This window comes from Mobula hypostoma, chromosome 4 (genome assembly GCF_963921235.1).
Source record: "Mobula hypostoma chromosome 4, sMobHyp1.1, whole genome shotgun sequence".
Classification (NCBI taxonomy): domain Eukaryota; kingdom Metazoa; phylum Chordata; class Chondrichthyes; order Myliobatiformes; family Myliobatidae; genus Mobula; species Mobula hypostoma.
In genome coordinates this window covers 126,959,731-126,985,992 of record NC_086100.1, presented here as the reverse complement: position 1 = coordinate 126,985,992, position 26,262 = coordinate 126,959,731, and the positions used below count along the sequence as shown (strand labels likewise).

The 26,262-nt window shown below is 43.2% G+C and overlaps 1 protein-coding gene across 5 annotated transcripts in view; it reads right to left on the bottom strand.

Moving 5' to 3' along the window:
* Positions 1-26,262, bottom strand: part of fhip1aa (FHF complex subunit HOOK interacting protein 1Aa) — a 140,920-nt gene that overhangs the window by 91,045 nt on the left and 23,613 nt on the right. The gene's annotated exons all lie outside the window — the stretch shown is intronic.

The following is a 26,262-nucleotide window of genomic DNA, read 5'->3' as shown; positions in this document are numbered from 1 at the left end:
AAGGAGATGTTGTTGCTAATCCAAACTGACTATGGACTGTAAATACAGAACTTATTTACTCTCACAGCTATCTTGATTATGCCTCTTTTCACCATTACCTGTAAAAATGCCATCCCCTTCATTCAGTTCCTCCATCTCTGCCGCATCTGTTCTCAGGGTGAGATTTACATTTTAGAACATCTGAAATGTCCTCCTTTTCCAAAGAACGTGGTTTCCCTTCCTCCACCATTAATGCTGCCCTCACCCGCATCTCCTCCATTTTCGGACATCTGCTCTCGTCCCCATCTTCCTGCCCCCTTAACAGGGATAGAGTTCCTCTTGCCCCTCTTGCCCTTATCTACCACCCATGAGTCTCCACACCCAATACTTCATTCTCGGCAACTTTCACCATCTTCAACCTACAACCAAACACATCCTCACCTCTCCTCCTCCTCACTTTCCACAAGGATCACTCTCTCCACGATTCCCTTGTCCATTGTTCCTCCCCATTAATTTCCCTCCTGGCACATCTCTGCAGGTGGCCAAAGTGCTACTCTTGCCCATTCACCCCCCTCCACCATTAAAAACCCAAAACAGTCTTTCCAAGTGAGGCAACACTTCACCTACAAGACTATTGGGGTTGCCTCCTCTACATCAGTGAGACCCGACGTAGACTGGGAGACTGATTCGTTGAGTACATTCGCTCCGTCTGCATCAAACAGGATTTCCTCAGCAGCCAACTATTTTAATTCCAACCCTCATTCCCATTCTGACGTGTCAGTCCACGGCTTCCTCTGCAGCCACTCTCAGGGTGAAGGAGTAACTCCCCCCCATATTCTGTCTGCATAGCCTCCAACCTGATGGCATGAATATCGATTTCTCTAGCTTCTGGTAATTCCCTCTTCTTCCATTCCAGTCCAAAACGTCGACCGGTTATTCCTTTCCATAGGAGCAGTCTGACCCACTGAGTTCCTCCAACGTTTTTGTGTGCTGCTGTTGATTGGTTTCAATAGCTTTGAAGTATTAGTTGGTTAAATTGTGAACAGGTCTCATTTGCCAAAGACCGGTTCTATTTTCAATTAATTCATTAAGTCTTAATGAGGGACTCCAGCCAAAGCGTCAACTGTTTATTCCTCTCCGTAGATGCTGTTTAACCTGCTGTGTTCCTCTAGCATTTTGTGCATGTTATTCTAGATTTCCAGCATCTACAGAATCTCTCGCGGTTCTCATTTCAATTAATTTCTGTTATCCATAATTTCATTACTGCAGAAAAATGCCTAACAGCTACTGTACCTCATGCTGTGGTAAGGATCACCGTTGAGCCTGCTGTCTCAGTTGCACTCCAGCCTCCAGCTGTGACAGGGGAAGGAGGAAAAACTATTGGGAATTGGGAAGAAACCAAGTAAGGTTGCCAGCTGACCAGAGCAGACCTAGAAAAGAGCACCTGATTCCACTGCAGAGGCAGCATTAATACTGCCCTCCATTTTCAGAAACAATTAGTAGGGAGTCAGTTCATGCTGTCATGTCTAGTTTCCACAAATTAATAAATAACATTGTTCACTTGCAATAAAGATTGCATTGAACTGCACATAAACATCAAATGTTGAGTTAAGCTCACTATTAATTCAGATATGACGCTGGACAGCAGAGCCAAGTTGAGTGACTAGGGCCTGCAGTGGTGCAAAGGCTTGCATACAGGCCGACTTGTTGCTGCAGCACAATACTGGACAACAGAATCAAAGGGATACTGGTACTTAGTAAGTCTCGGAAAGGGAATAAAACTGGTGGGACTGATTTAGGTTGAGAGTACAGGGGCACAGACTATGCAAAGGTGGGCAAAACCCTAACTTTCATTTTCAGGCTGAAAGGGTGGCACACAGTGAAGATGACCGATGCTGTTCAGGACCCTGTGTAAAGCCCTAGTGGTCACTATTGTCAGAGGAATACTCCTGCTCCACCCCATGAGCAGTTCACAACTATCCCCATTGCCCTTCCTCATAGCTTAACCTAGTAGGAGAGCCACCACAGCTCCCTTAGACAGACAATCTTCAACACGGGGTAACATCGTCATCTGGACACTTGTGGAAGGTTCCTCCTGCCCAGACAATAATGCTGAAAAAGAAGAAAGATAAACTCTTTTATTCTCAAACAACTTAAGAGCCTGGTATGGTGGTAGAGGAAAATACATTAGAAGCTTTTAAGAGACATTTGAATAGGCCCATGGATGTGAGGAAGATGGAGGGATATGGACATTGTGTAGGTAGGAGGGATTAGTGTTTGGGTGTTTTAGATTTGCTTTTTAGCTGGGTCGGCACAACATTGTGGGCCGAACGGCCCATTTCTGTGCTGTACTCTTCTGTATTCTATGTTCCAACAAAATCAGTGGAGTCTCTCCCATCTGGTTTCAACTACTGTACAAGATTAATATTTCTTTCTGACCCAGATCCTTAAACAGCCAAATTCTGACAGTTTTAGTGGTAATCCGGAAACACAGCAGACAATACAACTAAATGAAATAAAGAGCGATGATATTTTAAAACAGGAACACTTTAAATATAGAACAAAATATATATTTGTAAAAGATATTAAAGACAATTTATTGAAATCAACCTAAAATCTGAAGATGTTTCTATCAGCCCTGCTCACTACGTGGATACTATACAGATAAAACACTTCATCCTATTGCTGTTTTTAATTCTTTCTGAATGGGATTTCCTCTGACGTGTCTTCACTAAGTTTCCCCATTTCTCAATGGTTGAAGCTTTCACAGAACAATGCTGTGTAGTAATAACAATCAGGCTCACTCTGAAAATCCCTGAATTTGACTGGGAGCTTCTATATTAATTCCAAGCCTAGAGTCCATTTTATTTACTGTCACTTCCCCTTCACCCCTTTCCTCACCAGTCACCCCACACTAAGGGAATCAAGCCAGCTAAGGATCTTCCAGCTACCGTTCCAGCTGTGAAAATCTCGTTTAAAAGTTAGTGCATTTTAGGGTCAGAGTGGAAATAGGCTATGAGGTCCACAAAGTCCCTGTAGATCAGCCAGCTCCTATATTCATCCATTTTCAGTCCATACACTTCTACTGTGTGTCACGACATTCCAACAGCCTGCCTAGATACTTCATACGTATTGTGAACGTCTCGGCCTCCAACATTTTCTCAGGCAGCGCGTTCCAGATTGCAATCGTTCAAGTGGGGGAGAAAAGCTAGCCGGGTCTCCTCTAAACCTCCTATCCCTTTCCTCTCCTATGGAGAAATATTTATTAGCTATCCCATCTATCTATGCCCCTACTAACTTCATACATCTCAATCAGGTATTCCCCCAGCCTCCCCTGCTTCAAAACAAAGCAGCCTGTCCAGTCTCTCTTCATAACCGAGATGCTCCATCCAGACACTATTTCCTCTGCACCCCCTTCAGTGCAATCATCCTTCTTATAGTCTGGCAAACAAACATACATTACTGCAGTCTAACCAAACTTGTACCATGACCTCCCTACTCTTACATTCTACAACTTGACTAAACTCAGCATGCCAGTAATGAAGACCAGTGCACCATAGCATAGGCCTTCTTAAACACCCCATCGACCCATGTTGGTACTTCTCAGGCACCCTTGGACACACACACCACTTTGTGTGCGTTTAGTGCTGGGTGCTCAAAGACTAATTTCTTCCCCATTAAATCTTACTAGTGTGTTTACCAGAGGAGAATGGATACTGCTGACAGTCTGCAAGCTGTTCAGCAGTCAGAGCAGCAATCTGAAGAATTAGTTTAGATTCAGCAAGTAAAATTGGGCACGCGATTATACAAGAGCTCCAGGGAAAATCCTCCACCAAATGCATTACCCGTAGTAGTGAACTTGACCACTGTCCTCAATCTTGCCATCTCATCGTCCTTGCAGGAACCTGAGGGTATTTCAATAGTGAGCCAATCTGTTGTACATGCCCCTGTCAGGATTTAATGGAACTCTAATACAACATGACCTCTGGCTTTCACCAGCATTAGAAGAAAATTAATTCCTTTTCAGTTTTATGGCATGTTCTCCACTCATGGAACCCATAGAGGATGCTTCTACTGACTTTGTCCTGGGAAAAATGTAAAGCCACGACTGATAATACAAGGTATAGTATACTGTTACACATCCCAGTTTCTGGTAGCATTTAACTTGGAACTACAACAATATTGTGGCAAGCATTTGGTCCATAATGACAGATGAGGAAGCTCTTTAACTCAACAACCGTTTCATTGTGATAAACACAAAACAGACCGGGCACCATGACCTGGAGAGTGAACCCAACCAGTCTCACACAGACGGGGAAGGTGACCATCACACACCCTGGTTACAGTCAGGGTGACCCACAAATACACAAGCGAATAACTATATAACCCAACTATATAACAATAAATGAACTGGAACATCATAATCCCACAGAAGCATTTTAGCACAGGACCAATAAACAGTACTGGTCATTAGAAATGCAGGGATGGACTGTCGATCACAACACTCCCCCCCGCCACCCCCACCAGAGCATCACAATATTTTAGAACTGAAGTAACAGGATTCATTTTTAATAGGTGATTCCTTGCCTTGAATGTAAACTGTAAGATACACAATATTTTGAGCTACTGTGATATGGCACTTCCCTACAGCCGTTTCACCTTTCTTTCCTGTTCCAATTCACTATGAGCATGTCCCGTGTTCTTCACTGACATGTAGTGGTAAGAGTTTTACCTTCAGTGAAGAAATAGTGTACACCATCCTACTGTTGCCCAATTATTACCTTGCAATATATTCAGAGTTTAGAAACAGTTTCCATGAGAATCTTTGAAGCACAATGATTTATGAACACTTTTAAAAGACACTGGATTCACATGATTCTTCTGTGAAACAAATTCATTCCATATTCAAACAATAAATGATTAAGTTCCCGAAATCAATGCCAGTATTTCTTTTTAGAGATGACGACAGGGCGAAACTTGGTTTGAAAACTGTATTTCCTTTTGTGACTGAGTTTTCAATCTTTGCTTTCTCTCCTCCTCTTCAAAAGGTATTGATTCCTTGGATCCTAAAATCAGTATCTTGCACAAGTGACCATGATTAAACACAAGGAACTATTGTTGGTAGGAAATTTCACCACAGGAGGAAGTCCTGACGTGTCCTCGTCATCCAAGCTCAGTTATCAGGAGTGGCCTCAGGCTAGTAAATCAGGACTCTGACGTCCAAACACAAGAGGCTCTGCAGATGCTGGAAATCCAGAGCAACACAACGAAATGCTGAAGGAACAGAGCAGATCAGGCAGTGTCTATGGAAAGGAATAAAGAGTCAACGTTTTGGACCAAGACCCTTCATCTGGACAAACTGGTTGCCAGCTATCTCAGTGGGGGAAATGGCTAAGATTTATCTAACGTGTACAATGTAACTCTTCACTAGAGTAACCAGTTAGAATGTCAAGACAAAAGACAGGAATTTCAATGCAAGTTTCATGAGTGAAGAAACCTAGACAGCAGTTGCTATGAGTCAACCAATGCAATCACATTTATTAACTGTAAGGTGGGGCAAATTCAGAAGCTTTAACCTTGTCCCACATATTCTCAGGGATGGAGCAGAAACGATGGCTGAGTTATGTAATCGTAACATTATTCTATCTGTAAGTAATGACCTTCAACGAAGAATCCGTATGAATGCAGTGATACCTCGGACTGGCATGACTGAAGCAGTGAAAACTGAGCTACTGACACGATGAAGCAAGCCCTGAGCACTGCCAGAGATGGGGGACCCTCACTGCTGCCTTAAATGCCAGCAGCATAACAGGCCGTAGTAGTTGCAGTGTAGACCTATTGTGGTGATAGGTAAACTGCAGCAAGTCCAGGTCCTCAGTGGCCAGGAGTTGATTCTAGCCATGACCAACCTCTCAAAGCACTTCACCATAGTGGATGTGAGTGCCACTGGGCAGTAGTCATTGAGACAGCTCACCCTGCTCTTCTTTGGCACTGGTATGATTGTTACCAGTATGATGAAGCAGGTGAGGATCTCCAACTGTAGCGGTGAGAAATTGAAGATGTCCTTGAACACTCCCCGCCAGTTAATTGGCACAGGTTTTCAATGCCCTACCAGGTGCACCATCAGGGCCTGATGCATTGCGAGGGTTCACCCTCTTGAAAGATGTTCTGACTTTGGCCTCTGAAGCTAGGTGCTGCAGGGATTTGCATAAGTGTAGTTTTATTTTAAACTGTACTTGTTTCCAGCCTCTGTTTATCTCAGTGAGAGCTTTGCAATCCAAACATGCTGCCCCACCCTCCTTGCATCCATGATGATCCAAGAAGGTACGACTGTTTTCCCTCTGATAATCTAAAAAAAAAGCCATGAAGACTACAGATAAGGAAGCACTACTTCATTGGGATTTGTCTAAAGTCTGAACATCTTGTTTCCTTTGAAGTAACTGTCCCTCTGTGGATGTTCTGATCCTACGCACAGCTGTTTCTCTACATTCTTTCAGTTCTCAACTTCAAACTGCTTTTCCCAACTACAAGGCGCAGTGCTTACGATTCTGCAAACGTTGCTGAAATAGTGCGATAGAGATTCATTATCCGTTACTGATCATTTTTTCAGAATACCATTTGATTATTGCACAGTTAATGGAGCTACGATCACTCGGCTCCAACGACCCAGGTTTCATTCTGATGTCCGGTGCTTTGTGTGGGGGGTTGCACTTTCTTCCTGTGAAACGTCCATTTCCTCCAGGTGCCTGGGTTTCCTCCCACCTCACAAAAACACGTAGGTGAGTAGCTTGCCTGTAGTGGAGAGTGCATTTGGGGAGAATTGAAGAAAACATGGAGAAAATTAAAATGGGATCAGTGTAAATGGATATCTGATGACGGGCAGGGGCTCAGTAGATTGCAGGAATTATTCCCATGCTCCACAACTAAGAATAACTTTCACAGCAGGAGTGAAATTCCAGTGCTGAAAGATTAAAATGAGATGAAAGGTCAGCAGGATCTTATTGAATGACAGACTAAGTACAAGGGGCCAAATGGCCTCCTGCTGCTTCTATTTATGTTCGTACAACTTTCACATAACCCCTGCAGGAACATCTCATGCTGACTTCTCCTGCAAAGGCACATGGAGTAAATAAACTTCATTCGTGAAATAACTTGCCAGTTGTGCAAGCATTAGCTGAGTCATTAACAACAAAATAGCTTATCCTTGTTTGGTTTCAGCTTGTTAACCTTGATAAAGGAAAGTTAGAAGGATGTTCCACTGACAAAACATTCCAAAGCCACAAATAATCGACTACAGTTTAACTCCTAGAAATTAATTAATCTGGGCAGCAGGTAAGAGTTTTCTGCACACAAACTAATTAACACTATTAAATGGGTAAGGCAAAAACCACGTGACATGTTTGGAGGCTTTCAAAAAACCATGTTAAAAATGAAACAACCTGAGTGAGTTTCAAAAGGACATAAGCCAGCCCTGACTGTAAGAGTGTCCAGTCACTTTATTCTCACTTCACTGTTTCTCTTTCTCTTCTCCTTCCCTTCCCAATTACTGCACATATGGTTTGTACTCTGAGCTAAGCAAAGTACTTACCATAAACAACAGTTTGCTCCCATGTCGTCTGTCCCTCCACCAGACAAGGGTAACAGGCCTGCGGCAACTTACATTATCACTGTCCAACAGAGTTGTGATGGTAGGTGAAATGTCCGAGACAATCTCCCACAACTATACTGCACCAACTTCCATGCTTCCAAGTAGCAGGCAGCAACATGGTCTATAGCCAGGTCAGCCCCTCCGAACCCAAACTGGCTCCCCTGACATCGCAACAGTCCCCCTTCCCAATATTCCAGCGGGCTCCTCTGATATCCCAATGGTCCCCTTTCCCAATATCCTGACCGGCTCCATTTTGGCATCTCGGCCGGCTCCTTCTCCAACATCCCAGCTGCCCCCTTCGACACCACGGACCGGCTCTGCTGCCGACATCAGCACAGCTAGTTCGATCGACGAGCAGCTCACTGATGACGCAGCCCTGCAATACCCAATGTTCTTGGAGTAGAATTGCCAATGGATTGTAAAAAGGCAAATTTTACAAAGAAAGACATTTCTGGTTGGCTCCCATAAGACCACGCAGTTCGCACGCGTTTTCATCTTACCAGAAGCATCCCGGTAATCACTATCTAATTATCACAAGCTGCCCAATTTCTTGTGAAATGTTTGTATTTCTATATTACATTTATTTTTCTGACCAGCTTATCCTCTGTGGATTTCCAACAGGTACAGCATGAAAAGAGGCCATTTAGCCCTCTACATCCAACCATTGTCACCTAACTCAGAATCAAATTTATTATTCACATGTGACACGAATTTTTTTTACAGCAGCAACACAGTGCAAAGATGTGATTTTTTTTTAATTACAAAAATAAATCGTGCAAACAAAAAGGAATAACAAGGTAGAGTTGATAGGTTTGCGGACTGTGTCGCAATCTGTTGGCAGAGGGAAGAAGCTGTTGCTAAATCGAGTGCTGGTCTTCAAGCTCCTGGAGCTGCTCCTTGATGTTAGTAACAAGACGAGGGTCATGCCCGGTGCTGAGGTCCAAGGTCGGAAGTGTGGATGTTCATTTGTCATTAACAAAGTACAGTGAAAAACTTGTCTTACACAGATCATTTCATTAGAAAGGTTCTGGACTGCATGCATCTGCATATTCTGTGCAGTTGTATTTTTACTGACGTGGTATGTGGGTTTGCTGACTTGTACGCATCAAGCCGAGACATCGCGGGGAGGAGGTGGGCCTCAGGACTCTTTTTGCATGATTGTGATCCTGTGTGTGCAACTGTTGGTAATGTGCCTTTGCATCCTGACCCTGTTGTAATGCTGTCTCGTTTGCCTATATTCATATATGGTTAAATGACAATTCAACTTGAACTGAATTAGAGACAGTGATGCCTACTGTAGCTGAGCAGCCTCCCTATACTACTCAAGTTCACAAATGACAAATAACGGTGGAGATCCGTTAATTCCTGTGGAATCTTTTCTCAGCAACTTGAAGAACATTCCAGCTAGTTTTAAGTTAAATCAATTGTCGAACCTACACTCTCCCCTTGTCATTAGAGGGGCTGCAAAGCAAAGAGCAATCAGGACCACCACAGAGGCTGCTGACTGTGCCTCCAGACGAGGGTGGCGCAGTAGCGAGGTGGTTAGCACAACATTGTACAGCACCAGCGACCCAGGTTCAACTCCCGCTGCTGCCTGTAGGAGCTTGTACGTTCTCCCCGTGACTGCACGGATTTCCTCTGGCGCACCGGATTCCTCCCATGGTTCAAAGACGTACCAGCTGGCAGGTTAATTGGTCATTGTAAACTGTCCCACGACTAGGCTAGGATTCAGTTGGGAGACTGGTGGGTGGTGCAGCTCGAAAGGCTGGGAGAGCCCATTCCACACTGTATCTCAATAAATGTCTTTGATCAAAAGGCGCGACCTGTGGACTAATGCAGGACCTGACCAACTCTGGCTGGGTCAGCTGGGCAAGAGTGTCCAATGCCGAAAGATCTGAAAAACCTGATGACCCCAGGTTACATCACTGATGACCTGTCCCCGCGCATCCGAGAATAAGTCTCGGTATCACGTGGCAACCAACGTTTATTTTTCCATTTCAAATGCACAGGAGCCTCCACCCTGCACATTGTAATTGCTTGGGTGTGTTCTAACTGCATGTACACAATTGGAATTAGCAGCTCCTTCATGCATTTGTTGTACCTGCTCCACAGCTGAATATGCAGTGCCACTGAAGCGAATCAAGTGTTTAAAAACCACAGCAATCAACAATGCCTTCTAATACTATTCCCATACTGTTAACCGGGGAGGAGCAATGGCTAGGCAGTCAAGTAACACACAGTTTGGAGGGGTGTTAGGATAAATGGGAAATACTATAGGAAAACTGCAGCATTACTGCTGGTTTTCCTCACATTTGCAGTTGAGAACACACCAGCAAGCCAAAGCAGTGGTTGTACAAATGAGTTTATTATCTCTGCATTGTTTTTTCTGTCAACCCTCCCTCTGCCGTCAAATAACACAGACAGAGGTACTTCCTTAGAGAAGGAAGAATAACAAGGACATGGTATGCTTCCTTTATTTGGTCTGGAAAATCAAATACTTTAAATACTGACATTCACACTGAAACCCAGTGAATACAAATTAAGTTTCAACATGTCAAATTTGTTATGCAACTGCATACACCCATTATTCAAAAGTTAAATGACATTTAATTCAAACAGTAGTGCTTCCAAATGTTGAATCAGTATTGTTTGCAGTTTATATTATGTCAAATGAGAAACAGAGCATTGCAATCACACAATGGTGAAGTTACCAGTGTAAATTAGAGATCTAAACTAACAACCTAGAGACCCAAGATTAAATCCCACCATGTAGGTGTGGAAACTAAATTCAGTTAATAATAATGGGATAAAGCAAGTCATTACTGTCACAAATATTCATGAAACTGTTCGGAGGGGAATTCCTTGAGGGTGCTCATGTCCGTTGACGGAGGACAATTCATCATTCTTAGCCAATATGGTTCAAAAACAACTTCAAACAAACCAAAAGGACTCCTAGGTGTCCTCCGAAAAGGGCCAGCAAGCCACTCAGTTGAAAACAATCAAGAAAGAACAATAAATACTGGCCTGCTGATGACAAGGTCCTAAAAAATGATATTTTTTTTACAGTGACCTTTAGCTCTGAATATGAGTATGAATCTCACACTTCCCATACAAAATTAAACATTAAGCATGTCACTCATTTAGAAAAGTTTTGACCTTCAGGTATCTTTCAAGATGCCCCACCCAGCAGCGCTCATTTCAAATCAGATAAACTGATAAATGGATTAATTTTAAAGTAACCAAACTTGCTTTCAAATCCACTTTTCTTCCCCCACTGAAAGCGTGGTAATTAGGACACTTCAGTCTCAGAGCACACATCAAAAGGCTGCAATCTAGAGCAACAGTCTGCTAGAACTCGGTGGGTCAATTAGCATCTGCAGGAAGTAAGGAATCCTTGACATTTCAGATCGAAACCCTCCAGGCTTCTTCGAACTTCGAATCAAAACCAAGTTCTGCAATGTTAACTAAATGAACAAATAGCAGTCAGTCTGCTAGCAATACCCAGGACAGAATCAGCAAGCAAAGACAAGCTACATACAGAATATGAAAGTTAGGGTCACATTTGAGAAATTTTGACAAAAAAAGTACTGAACTGCCATAGTAATGAATGAAGTTCCAGGCTGCAAGAAGATTTTAGTGGACTGGACTAAGTGAAATATGACTTGCAGGTGTCAAACAAGATGAGGGAAGTCACAATAAATGGTAGGATACCAACAAATGTAATGCAGTAATGGATAGTCAGATACATGTCATCTGATCCCTGAAGCCACAAAGCTATATGGTTGACTCTGAAATAGTCTACCAAACCACTCTGTTCACGAGCTATTAGGGATGGGCCCTGCCAGTGTTACCCACATTCTGAGAAAAGATGAATAAATAGCATTCTAGTTATTAATTAGCAGCAAAAACACTAGAGATTATGCAGATTCTTCTGGAAATCCAGAGCAACACACACAAAATGCTGGAGGAACTCAGCAGGACAGAGTGCATCTACGGAAGTGAATGAACAGTCGACGTTTTGGGCTGAGGGTCTGGAAAGGAAGGCGGATGAAGCCACTCATAGGAGCCCCTAGACCTGCTGAGTTCCTCCAGCATTTGCTGTGTGTTAAGTGGCACCTCGGCTTTTTGAGGAGACTACAAGGAGGCACATCAGGGAGGTGTGGTAACAATTTAGTTGCTATCACCCGTTCTTACAGGACCAGGCAACGGAGGCTGATTCATGTAACCTAGCTCGGATGCAGCACCTGTACCTGGTGCCTCAGTTGTACTTGAGAATTATTCCTAATTAACATATACGAGCGGTGATTGATATGTTCGTGGCCTAGGGTACAAGGAGTCAATTTTAGAAAACCTAGCACATTCATTTTTCAACATAGTCCCCTCCTACATTTACACACTTAGTCCAGCGGTCGTGGAGCATACGGATCTTGGACCTCCAGTAATTGCCCACAGCAGGGGTGATTGATAAGTTCCAGGCCTAAGGTAGAAGGAGATGAGTTATACAGCTCTCGTTACATGCACGTGCAGTTCAACTCTTTGAGTAATTATGCAGAAAGTTTGAAGTTAATAACTCATCTCCTTCTACCTTAGGCCACGAACTTATCAATCACCCCTGATGAGTTATTAACTTCAAACTTTCTGCATAATCACTCAAAGGGTTGAACTGCACTTGCATGTAACGAGAGCCTGTATAATTCATCTCCTTCTACCTTAGGGCACAAACATATCAATCACCCCTGCTGTGGGCAATTACTGGAGGTCCAAGATCCGTATGCTCCACGACCGCTGGACTAAGTGTGTAAATGTAGGAGGGGACTATGTTGAAAAACAAATGCGCTAGGTTTTCTAAAATTGACTCCTACCTTAGGCCACGAACATATCAATTGCCCCTCGTATGACAACACATCATGTATGTTGATACATGACAATGTGATGTATGTTATATATATCACCTGTTAAGTGTGCTGATGACACAACACGGAGGCTCATCACCAAGAACAATGAGACGACCTACAGAGAGGAGGTGGACGAGCACAAAGCCTGTTGCCAGGCAAATAACCTCTTTCCTCGATGCCAACATGACAAAGGAGGTGGTCATATACTTTGGGGAAACCTGCACCACTCACACCCCTCTTTACAGCAGTGGAAACGGCGAGCGCCTTAAACCCTGGAAGTGCACCATTAGACTCAAACCAGTTAATTTTCCGCACTATCAGGCAGATCAACGTCTCCACCCATTAACCCTCCACCACCACTTGGCACTTAGCATCATGTCAACTACATACAATCACTACGTATGTAACTGTTACCTGCACATTGCTTTTATATTTATATTTTAATTTCCTTGGTGTTATCATTTCAGAGGATCTGTCCTGGACCTGGCACATAAATGGCATTACAAAGAAAGCGTGGCAGCGCCTCCGCCTTCTTAGAAGTTTGCAAAGATTCCGCTTGTCATCTAAAACTCTGACAAACTTGTATTGATCTGTGGTGCAAGTATACTGACTGGTTGCCTCACAGCCTGGGATGGAAACACCAATGTCCTGGAATGGAAAATCCTGCAACAAATCGTGGATATGGCCTAGTCCATCACGGGTAAAGCCCTGCCCATCACTGAGCACATCCACATGGAGTACTGTTGCAAGAAAGCAGCAACCATCACTGGACCTCCACCAGCCAGGACACAATCTCTTCTCACTGTAGCCATCATGGAAAAGGGACAGGAGCCTCAAGACCCACTCCACCAGGTTCGAGAAGAGTCATTACCCCCAAATCATCAGGTTCTTGAACCAGCGGGGATAACTTCACTCGCTCCCATCACGGAACTGTTCCCACAACCTATGGACTCACTTTCAAGGTTTTGTCATCTCATGTTCTCAATATTTATTGCTCATTTATTTCTTATTATTACTTTGCTAGTTTTTGTTTCTTTGTACTTACCCTGAATGCCCACAAGAAAACGAATCTCTGGGTTGTATGTTGTGATATACATGTACGTTTGTACTTTGTACTTATGCTGCATTGGATCCAGAGTAACAATGATTTTGTTCTCCTTTGCATTTATATACTGAGAATAAGCAATCTTAAATCTTGATGACTTTAAATTATGACCGATGAGCAGGTCAACACTGAAGATTGCACTTGGTTTCTGTTCCTAGGAGCTCAGTAAGCTTTAGTGAGCAACACCTTATATTCCATCTGGGTAGCCTCCAACCTGATGGCATAAACATCGACTTCTCTAACTTCCAGTAACTGCCCTCCCTCCACCCTCTTTCACCATTCCCCATTCCTGTTTACCCCTCTCATCTTATCCACTTGCCTGCTCATCACCTCCCTCTGGTGCTCCTCCCACTTCTCTTTCTTCCATGGTCTTCTGCCCTCTATCAGATCCCCCTTCCTCCCTCTCTCCCAGTTTCACCTATCACCTGCCACCTTGTACTTCTTCCTCCACCTTCTCATCTTACTTTCCAGTCCTGATGAAGGGTCTCAGCCCGAAACGTCGGCTGCTTACTCTTTTCCATTGATTGTGGCTGGCCTCCAGCATTTTGCGTGTGTAGTTTTAGTGCTTGGTCTTACAAGTGAAACCCCCTTTTGCTGGGCTTCTCTGGAAATGCGGCTCGCGAGACCCTCGCTAACAGCAAGAAACTTTCTCTGGCTCTGTATGTCTCAGTGTATACGACTTCAATCCTGCCAAATCCATGAGATTGGAATGTCTTGCCCACCCAAACCCCGGTTTGTGTGAATGCTGTGTGATTACTGCCCTGCAATAGCATAAAGTAACAGATCACACACTGCATACAATTATAAAGTATATTTGTGAATGTTAACTTAGCCAAAGAGTTAGTAAAGGAAAAAAAAACAAAAGGGCCCATTGTAATTAGACAGTCAAATGTGTACAGGTTGGAGCTCAAATCTTCCAAAAGCCATATTCACCAATCCTCAGCAGAACTCCACACCTGGGCTCCATCGAATGGCGTTTCCCCACTGGATTGGATCCTACGACTGGTTCTCTCCAGCACCTTTGCTCTTCATCTCCCGCCGAACAAAGGCAAAGACTGGTGTCAATCACAACACTGCTCTCCCAGCCTTCTCCAGGACCTTCTCTCCATTCCACTCCCTTGACTGGATGGCTCACATTCCTAAGCATCCCTTATCTCCCACAGTAACCCAAACACTGCTTCTACAGAAAGGCCATTACATGAAATACCCGACAACATTAGCAGCAAGACCTTTACCAGACCGTTACACAAGTAACATCCAATGTTAGCCCAATATAGCAAGAGAGTTTTACTCATGATCTGTTTAACTTGTTTTTGAATTAGAATTCATATGAGATCAAAAAAACAAATCCCCATGATATGAACCCCGGTGCCTAATTAATTTTGTTGATTCTTCCCAGTGGATATTAATCACTCAGTAATCACACCCTTACAATCCGTTCTCTCATTATTGGCAATTAACATTTCTTCAAAATGTACATGTTTCAATTTATGGATTTACTCATCAAATCAGTACTGTTATCCACGTTCTAATCTAGATACCATTCTTTGGAGTATGGGTCAAACTAGTTCGGAAAAAAATGTGAAAATGATGATCGTGTGGCTAGTCAGAGGCTTTTTCCCCAGGGCTGAACTAGCTAGCACGAGAAGGTACAGTTTTAAGGTGCTTGGAAGTAGGTACAGAGGAGATGTCAGGGGTAAGTTGTTGTTTTTTTTTACGCAGAGAGTGGTGAGTGCGTGGAATAGGCTGCTGACAACGGTGGTGGAGACAGATACGATAGGGTCTTTTACGAGACTCCTGGACAGGTACATGGAGCTTAGTAAAATAGTCGGGGAGGGGGGTGTGTGCACGCACGTGCCCTTAACTCCTGGTGAAGTCGTAAGGGTGCCATCATGACAAGCTTTTTTTTTAAGTATGCTCATCGTACTTGGGCATCTGAAACCTGGCGGAGCCTATCCCTCTCCAGGCTTTTTTTTTACAAGGTCGAGTTGTTAGCTCAACACTCAACCCAGGCACGGATGGACAGCGTGCAAGGAAGCCGGCCGGATTCGAACTCAGGACCTCTCGCCCAGCACTGATGCCACTACACCACCAGCCGGCTAAGGACTATGGGTAACCCGAGGTAATTTCTCATGTAAGGACATGTTCAGCACAGCTTTGTGGGCCGAAGGGCCTGTATTGTGCTGTAGGTTTTCTATGTTTCTATGACACCAGCAGCAGGACAGAAATCTGAGACAGGCAGGTTCAGAAGTGAGTGTAGTCACTATTATTAAAGAAAAGGTGCTTGGGAACCTGAAAGGTCTGAAGGTGGATAAGTTACCTGAACTAGATAGACTACATCCCAGGTGGTATACCCAAGAGATAGCTGAAAAGACTGTGGAGGCATTAATAGTGATCTTTCAGAATAAACTAAAAGCTGAAGTGGTTCCAGATGACCGAAAAGTCACAAATGTCACTTAACTCTTTAAGAAGGGTGGAAGGCAAAAGACAGGAAATTATCAGCCAAACACGAGGAAATCTGCAGATGCTGGAAATTCAAGCAACACACACAAAAAATGCTGGTGAACACAGCAGGCCAGGCAGCATCTATAGGGAGAGGTATAATCGATGTTTAGGGCCGGGACCCTTCGTCAGGACTAACTGAAAGAAGAGATAGTAAGAGATCTGAAACGGGGAGGGGGAGATCCGAAATGATAGGAGAAGACAGGAGGGGGAGGGATAGAGCTAAGAGCTAGAAAATTGATTGGCAAAAGGGATACGAGGCTGGAGAAGGGAGAGGATCACGGGACGAGAGGCCTAGGGAGAAAGAAAGAGGGGGGGAACCTAGAGGATGGGCAAGGAGTTATAGTGAGAGGGACAGAGGGAGAAAAAAAGAGAGAAAAAATAAATAAATAAATAAATAAATAAGGGATAGGGTATGAAGGGGAGGTGGGGGCATTAACGGAAGTCAGTGAAGGCAATGTTCATGTTAACAGGTTGGAGGCTACCCAGTTGACCTGACTTCGATGGTTGGCGAGATGTTAGAGCCCATTATTAAGGATGAGGTTTTGGGATACTCAGAGGTGCACGAGAAACAGGTGAAAGTCAGTATGGTTTCCTAAAGGGGAAATCTTGCATGACAAATCTGTTTGGAATTCTTTGATTCTTTGAGGTTTTAACAAGTAAGATAGACAAAGAAGCTTCAGTGGGTGTTGTTTACTTGGATTTTCAGAATGCCTTTGACAAAGTGCACACGAGGCTGATAACAAGAGTCCATGGTATTACAGGAAAGGTACTAGCATGGATAAAAGATTGGCTCACTGGCTGAAGGTGAAGAGTGGCAGTAAAGGAGGCCTTTTCTGCTCGACTGTCAGTGATTAGCGGCATTTCACAGGGGCGAGTGTTGGGTTGCCACTTTTCACATTGTATGCTAATGATCTGGATGACAGAACCAAAGACTTTCCTGCCAGGTTTCGGGACAATACACAGACGGACAGAGGGGCAGGTAGCAAGGAGTTTGCAGAAGAACTTTGATAGATTTGAAGAGTAGTTAAAGATGTGGCAGATGGAATACAATGCAGGGAAGTGTACGGTCATGTGCTTGGCAGAAGGAATAAGGGTGTGGACTATTTTCTAAATAGAGAGTGAATTCAGAAATCGGAGTGCAAAGGGAATTGGGAATCCTAGTGCACGATTCCCCAATGGTTAACTTGCAGGTTGAGTCAGTAGAAAGGAAGGTAAATGCAATGTTAGCATTAATTTTGTGAGGACTAGAATGTAAAAGCAAGGATGTAATGGTGAGGCTTTGTAAGGCATTTGTCAGACCACATTTGGAGTACCGAGCAGTTTTGGTTCCCATATCTACATAAGGATGTGTTGGCATTGGAGAGGGTCCAATTATGAGAACAATTCCAGGAATGAAAAGGTTAATGTATGAGCATGTTTGGGGGGCGGGGTGGGGGGGTATCTCATTGAAACTACTGAATATTGACAGGCCTAGATATAGTGGACATGCAGAGGATATTTCAAATCGTGGAAGAGCCCAGGACCAGAGGGCACAGGATCAGAATAGAAGGACATGCCTCTAGAACAGAGGTGAGGAGTAACTTCTTTTGCCAGTGTGTGGTGAATCCGGGGAGTTCACTCCACAAGCAGCTGTGAAGGCCAAGTCATTGGACAATTCAAAGCAGAAGTTGATAGGTGCTTAATTAGTAAGGGCACTAAAGGTTACAAGGCAGGAGAATGGGATTGAGAGGTAAAATTAATCAGTCATGATCAAATGGCAGAGCAGTCTGGATGGACTGAATAGCCTAATTCTGCTCCTATGTTCTTATATTAGAGTATTTTTTTCACATTCGAAGAACTCCAGCAAAAGACAGACATATTTCAGGAGAGGAGACAAGTAGTGTTTCATAAAAATAGAATGTTAGGAGTATTCAGCAAGTCAGACAGCGTTCATGGAGAAATAGTCTGACTTTGATCTTCTGCAGAAGCTAGTCTTTGGTTACTAGATCCAGACACCTACAAGGGTTTGCACTGGCTGCTCCAAACACTCACCTCCAAACATTCATTGCAAATGGACTCGACAGAACTTTAAGTGTTAAGATGAAAACAACCAGTTCATGAGTGCCAGTGACCCGAATATTGCCAAATACTCTGACAGCTTATTTCTTTCCTTACTATGAAATATCCCCTACAAAGTTGCCCACATTCAAATGCGGGTGACAATGTGGTAGGATGAGTGGGATGCCAGCAGAAAGAGATGATAACTGAACCTTAATAGTCTAAGCAGCAACACTTGCTAAGTACAGTACTGTGTGAAAGGTGCGTGTGTTGCAAATTTTTATTTCTATGCTAGGTTAAATGGTTTTCAAACACTCCATTCTACTATTATGTAAAATTAATGTACAAACTTTACCACTCTAAGCACACTCAAACAATATTGCAATTCCTCAAAATGTTTGTATATTGTGATTGGGGTTGAGTTGATCTCAATTAGAGAACATGGTTATGCTTTTATTTTTAGGGCAAGACAAAGCCTGGGAGAGGGAAATATGACTTTTGGAAGAATATGAAGGGTTATGAACAAGGGGAAAAGAAATGTGCAGTGATGCTTAATTCCAGGATTGCCTGTTCCCCTTCAAAAAGCTCAGTGTGTAGACATAGCTGGGGCTTCCTGAGTCTGCTGAACAACAGTGTCTGTAGGAACAACACTGCACTTGAAGTTAAGAATGGGTTGCTTTTCCTCGTTTTTTTTTCTGTTACTACTACCTTCACCTTCTTCGAACGTCATTAAAAACATTCAACCCATCAGAAAAATAAAACTTAAAACGCACGTGCACACACACACACACCCTTCACAAAGTTCTTAGAAATCTGCAACATTTAGACAAATGTTATAGCTTTCTCCTCACTGCCAACCATGAATAATTAGTACACATTTTTAGTGTGCTGACTGAGAAAATACTGTCAACAAACTGTCATTCTCCTTAAACAATCTCTTGCATTTCAGACTAGTGTAAAATAAAATGTGGAAAACAGGGCCTCTGTTCTTCAATGGGAGGTTAAATAAATAAATTATTGGCACTTTACTACAGTGCAATGATACTACACTGAAGTGCCCATAATTTATTTATGGACATCACTGAGCACCAAGTATCTATGACAGAAGCTCATGGCGGCTATAAATAAACAATGAAAAGAGCATACAACATCTCAGACTGTGCATGCACCCTGTCAAACCACCTCTGGCAAAGGTACATGTCCCATATAGGGTTCTTCAGCCAATTCAGAATCCAAAGCACTGGAGGCTGTTCTCAACCTCAAGGGACAGTCAGAGACTAAGAAGTCACAAAACAGTATCTGGAAGAAATGAATCCAAGGATCTATATGAATCTGGTAGCACACAGTTCACAAACCAACTTCTTTTAGCTATAGCTGAATAAGCAGACAGAACAAAATCATTCCTCATCAGGTATGAGGAGCACATTCTGAAACTGGATTGACAGGTAATGTCAGAGGAAGAGATTATAAAAGCAGCAGTGAACCTACAAGGGTGGTTCCGAATGTTTTTAGATCAAAACATTCATCAGTATAATGTTGCCTTTATTTCCTGTTAAGTGACAGAAAATCATCTGGATTATGATTAGTGAGGTCTGTATATAAAATCCCTGTCTGGATTATAAAACCTAGGGCAGAGAAAAATCCCCAACACAAGAAAATTCTGCAGATACTGGAAATCTAAAGCAACACACACAAAACGCTGGAGGAACTCAGCAGGTCAGGCAGCATTTATTGAAACGAGTGAACAGTCGGTGTTTCAGACGGACCCTTCTCCTGACTCCTTTTCAATTTCTCCCAGTCCACTTACTCCCAATTTCTTAAAAAGCAACGGTCAAATTACTTGGCATGTTCTGCAAAAATGATCCGGACATTTAAGAAATACTGTTTGAAAGTGGTCTCACTAAATGAAGCAAAACTCAATATTTCTCTCAGTTCTATTAACTACCTGTCCATGCTCAAGCAAAAGAAACTTGAAGAAAGTGTTAATTTCACCTGCCAGAAAAAAAAACAGGTTCTGAACATATGCACGTTATTTAATGAAAGGTGACAATTCTGCAGAAACAATTCTATGACACGAAATGTGAAAACAAAAGTTAGCAGAGTGACTTTGTCAATGGTTCCCATCTTAGGACACAAGACTCCCTCTATGGAATTTTATTTCCCTATTTGTTTATTTGTTAAAATAAACATGGCTGATAAAAGGCAGTGTCCTGCAGGTGTCCTGTCAAAACACAAACAACACAGGGCTATGGGGCAGGCCCATCTAATCCTGTCTATAAATAACCCATCTTCAAAAGATTTCTGTTCATTAATGATTCTGGCTCATTCATTATCCCTGATTAGGCTGCATTCTTGCTGCAACAGGAATTGAATGCAAAGATTTATTTTCCTAGAGTGGTACTTGCATGCCAGACACTCACATCAGACACACACTTACCTCCCCATTGATTTTAATAGATGGAAAATAAAACGAGTCATACACCCTTCTCTTTGTGAGGTGTCCTGTCCCAGTGCAGCAAATTTATAAAGTCAGCCCAGAAACCAGGAAATTCCTTGGTGTTTTTCTGTCATTATTATAACTTTACTCATGATATAAACCCTATAATTTCTACAAATGTAATTTTAAACCCGGCAACAATTTTATTCAAATAAAATGTCTAGCAGTTGCCGACTTCAATTAGGTAGTACTTTTCATAAATAAATTGATTTCATTATTTGTTTTTATTATTTGCACCTCCACTTACTTTGCCTTACACTAAAAAGCCAACATAAAAGCCCAAGAGAGTGCATATAATAGAGCAAAAATTAGTGAGAAGTTAGGGGATTGGGAAGCTTTTAAATACCAACAGAAGGCAACTAAAAAGTTATTAAGGTGGTAAAGATGGAATATGAAAGTAAGCTAGCCAATAATATTAGAGGATACCAAAAATTTCTTCAGATACATAAAGTGTAAAAGAGAGGCAAGAATGGATATCGGACAGCTGGAAAACAATGCTGGAGAGGTAGTATTGGAGGACAAGGAAATGGCGGATGAAATGAGTACATATTTTGCATCAGTCTTCGCTGAGGAAGACACTAGAAGTATGGTTGAAGTTCCAAGTGTCAGAGGTCATGAAGTGTGCGAAGTTACCATAACTAGAGTGAAGGTTCTTGGGAAACTGAAAGGTCTCAACGTAGACAAGTCACCTGGACCAGATGGTGTCCACCCCAGGGTTCAGAAAGAGGTGCCTGAAGAGATTGTGGAGACATAGTAATGATCTTTCAGGAATCACTAGATTTTGGAATGGTTCTGGAAGACTGGAAAATTGCAAAATGTCACTCCAAGAAGGGAGAGAGACAAAAAAATAATTTATGAGCCAGTTAGTCTGACCTCAATGGTTGGGAAGATGTTGGAGTCAATTGTTAAGGATGTAGTTTCGGGGTATTTGGAGGCACATGATAAAATAGGCCGTGGTCAGCATGGTTTCCTCAAGGGGAAAATCTTGCCTGACAAATCTGTTGGAATTCTTTGAAGAAATGACAAGCAGCACAGACAAAAGAGAATCGGTTGATGTTGTGTACTTGGATTTTCAAAAGGCTTGTGACAAGGTGCCACACATGAGGCTGCTTAACAAGCTACGAGACCATGGTATAAGACCATACGACATAGGAGCAGAAGTAGGCCATTCAGCTCATCAAGTCTGCTCCACCATTCTATCATGGCTGATGCCAGACCCCACTCAACCCCATATCCTTTGATGCCCTGACCGATCAGGAAATGATCAACACCCTCCTTAAATACATGCATGGACTTGGCCTCCACCGCAGTCTGAAGCAGAGCATTCCACAGATTTACCACTCTCTGGCTAAAAAAATTCCTCCTAAAAGATCGCCCCTCAATCTTAAGGCTGTGCCCTTGAGTTCTGGATACCCCAGCCACAGGAAACATCCTCACCACATCCACCCTATCTCGTCCTATCAACATATGGTAAGTTTCAAGGAGATCCCCACGCATTCCCCACATATTACAGGTAAGGTTCTAGCATGGATAAAACAGTGGCTGATTGGCAGAAGTCAAAGAGTGGGAATAAAGGGAGTCTCTTCTGGTTGGCTGCCGGTGACAAGTAATGTTCGACAGGGATCTGTGTTGGGACTGATTCTTTTTGTTATATGTCAATGATTTGGATGATGGAATTGATGGCTTTGTTGCAAAGTTTGCAAATGATACAAAGATAAGTGGAGGGGCAAGTAGTTTTGAGGAAGTCAAGAGGCTACGGAAGGACTTAGACAGATTAGGAGAATGGACAAAGAAGTGGCAGATGGAATACAGTGTCAGGAAGTGTATGGTCATGCATTTTGGTAGAAGAAATGAAAGGGTGGACTATTTTCTAAATGGAGAGAAAATTCCAAAAAATGGGGGCGCAAAAGGATTTGGGAGTCCTTGTACAGGTTTCCCTAAAGGTTAATTTGCAAGTTGAGTCTGTGATGAGGAAGGCAAATGCAATGTTAGCATTCATTTCAGTTAGACTAGAATATAAAAGCAAGAATGTAATGTTGAGACTTTATAAAGCACTGGTGAGGCCTCACTTGGCCCCTTATCTTAGAAAGGATGTGCTGAAACTGGAGAGGGTTCAAAGGAGGTTCATGAAAATGATTCCAGGATTAAACAGTTTGTCATATGAAAAAGTTTGATGGATCTGGGCCTGTATTCACTGGAAGTTAGAAGAATGAGGGGTGACCTAATTAAAGCCTATTGAATGGTGAAAGGCCTTGATAGAGTGGATGTGGAGATGAATTTTCCTGTGGTGGGAGTGTCTAAGACCAAAGGACACAGCCTCAAAATGGGGGAGGGGGTGTCCTTTTAGAACAGAGATGAGGAGGAATTGTCAGAGCAGACTTGATGGGCCAAATGGCCCAATTCTGCTCCTATATCTTACGGTCTTATGGACCTTAAATTTTAACTCACTCTCTCCTTTAGTGCCATGTGGTCTGTTGCATTTCAGATTTCCAGTGTCTGCAGTTGTTTTTATATTTGCCATTACTGTACAGCAGTGCTACTTCATCAGGAGTTTGAGGAGTTTGGTATGTCCTGAAAGACTCCTGCAAGTTTCTAGAGACGTATAGTGGAGAGCATTCTGACTGGGTACATCACGGCCTAGTATGAAGGCTCCAATGCATGGGATCACAAGAGGCTGCGGAGCGTTGCAGACTCAGCCACTTCCATCGTCAATGATACAACCCCCTCCACTGTTGAGGAGAGTTTTTAGTGGCGGTGCCTCAAAAAGGCAAAATCAATCCTGAGGACCTTTGCTGTCCAGGGCTTGCCCTCTCCTCATTACAACCAATGGGGAAGAAAACTGGAGCCTAAAGAGCCACACTCACTGTTTAGGAACAGCTTCCTCTCCTCCATCATCACATTTGTGTACAGTCCATGAACGCTGCCTCACTATTCCTTTTTTGCACCATTTCCTTATTCTTCTGCCAAAAATAAACCCAGCAAATTTCACATATGACAGTGATAATAAACCCGATTCTGATGGCTGCACCACTTTTCTCACCAGGTTTCTTTGGCCCGCTGGTGGTGTAGTGGCATCAGCGCCGGACTTCGAAGCGAAGGTTCCTGAGTTCGAATCCAGCCGGCTCCCTTGCATGCTTTCCATCCGTACTGGGTTGAGTGTTGAGCTAGCAAATCGGCCTCGTAAAAATAAGAAAGCGTGCTAAAAAAACGCCGTCATGGTGGCATCCCGATGACTCCACTTACGAGTTAAGGGCTTTCTTCTTCTTTTTTGTACATGTAAACATTTAGTTATTCTCCAATCAGTTCCTTCTGGTAATCATTTCACGGATCTGAGTAAGTATAGAAAGACTCACCCCTACAATTTCCCACAAAGCAGATCTATAATCAGAAGGATTCCAGAGTGGAAGGTGCAGTTATTTTTAAAAGAGAAACTGCAATTAGCAAAGGCTAGGAACCTGCAGGTGGGAGTGAAAATCAGAAGGGAATTTGTCTTTCACTATCATTTAAACTTCTCTTAACTGTGTTCTGGGTGTCAGATATGGGATATCCAGGAGACTTCCAGCCTCCCTAATGGCCATATCTGCACCAGGTGCATCGAGCTGCAGCTCCTTAGAGACCGTGTTAGGGGACTGGAGCTGCAACTCGATGACCTTCGGCTTGTTAGGGAAAGGGAGGAGGTGATAGACAGGAACAACAGGGAGGTAGACACCCCAAGGCTACAGGAGACAGATAAATGGGTCTCTGTCAGGAAAGGGAAGGGAGAACATCAGTAGATGGTGGAGAGCACCCCTGTGGCCGTCCTCCTCAACAAGAAGTGCTCCAATTTGAGTACTGTTGGGGGGGGGGGGAGAGCGACCTACTTGGGGGAAGCAACAGCAGATATGCCTCTGACATAGAGTCTAGCCCTGTGGCTCAGAAAGATAGGGAACTGAAGAGGATAGCTGCAGTAATAGGGGACTCTATTGTCAGGGGAACAGACAGGCAATTCTGTGGATGCAAAAAAGAAGCACAGGTGATAGTTTGCCTCTCAGGTGCCAGGGTCCGCGATGTTTCTGAACGCATCCACAACATCCAGAAAAGGGAGGGTGAGCAGCCAGAAGTCATGGTACATACTGGTACCACTGACATAGTTAGAAAAAAAGGAGGAGGTCCTGAAAATAGAATAGAGGGAGTTAAGATGGAAGTTGAGAAGCAGGACCTCAAAGGTAGTAATCTCGGGATTGCTGCCTGTGCTACGTGACACAGAGGATAGGAATAGAATGAGGTGGCAGATAAATGCATGCCTGAAGAATTGGACAGGGGACAGGAATTCAGCTTTCTGCATCTTTGGGACCTCTTCTGGGGCAGGTGTGACCTGTACATAAGGGATGGGTTGCACTTGAATCCAAGGGGAACCAATATTCTTGAGCTGTTTGCTAGAGCTGTTGGGAGTAGTTTAAAATAATATGTCAGGGGGATGGGAACCAGTATGATAAAGCTGAGGATCAACTCGCAGGTTTACACAAACATGAAGTTAAGGCAAGGCTGCATAAAAGCCAAGGAAAGGGCATATAAGGTAGCAAAGGTGAGTGTGAAATGATGATTGAGAAGCTTTTAAAATCCAACAAAAGGCAACTAAAAAATGCTACAAGGGAAAAGATTAAATACGAGGGCAAACTAGCCAATAATATGAAGTAGGATACTAAAAGTTTTTTCCAGTTATGTAAAGAATAAAAGGGAGGTGAGAGTTGTTATTGGACCACTGGAAAATGATGCTGGTGAGGTAGTAATGGGGAACAAAGAAATGGCAGATGAACTTAATGGGTACTTTGCATCAGTCTTCACTGTGGAAGACACTAGCAGTGTGCCAGAGGTCTGTGTATGTCAGGGAGCAGGAGTGAGTGCCACTATTATAACAAAGGAAAAAATGCTAGGCAAACTCAAAGGTCTTAAGGTGGATAAGTCACCCGGACCAGGTGGACTACATCCCAGAGCTCTGAAAGAGGTTGCTAAAGAGATAGTAGATATATTGGATACAATCTTTCAAGAACCACTTGATTCTGGCACAGTCCTGGAAGAACGGAAAATTGCAAATGTCACTCCACTCTTTAAGAAGGGAGGAAGGCAAAAGAAAGGAAATTAGACGCTAGATAGCCTAACCTCAGTAGTTGGGAAAGTGTTGGATTCTATTATTAAGGATGAGTTTGAGGTTCCTGGAGAATAATGATAAAGTAAGTCCAAGTTGGCATGGTTTCTGTAAAGGTCTGACAAATCTGTTAAGAGTTCTTCGAGGAAGTAACAAGCAGGATGGTCAAGGGAGAGGCAGTGGATGTCATTTACTTGGATTTTCAGAAGGCATTTGATAAGGTGCCTCACACAAGGCTGCTAATCAAGATAAAATCCCATGGCATTACAGGAAAGATACTGGCATGGATAGAGAAATGGCTGACAGGCAGGAGGCAGTGAGTGGGAATAAAGGACGCCTTTTCTGGTTGGCTGCCAGTAACTAGTGGTGTTCCTCAGGGGTCAGTATTGGGACTGCTATTTTTCACATTCTTTGTCAATGATTTAGAGAATGGAATTGGACGAATGGGCAAAAAAGTGGCAAATACAGAGT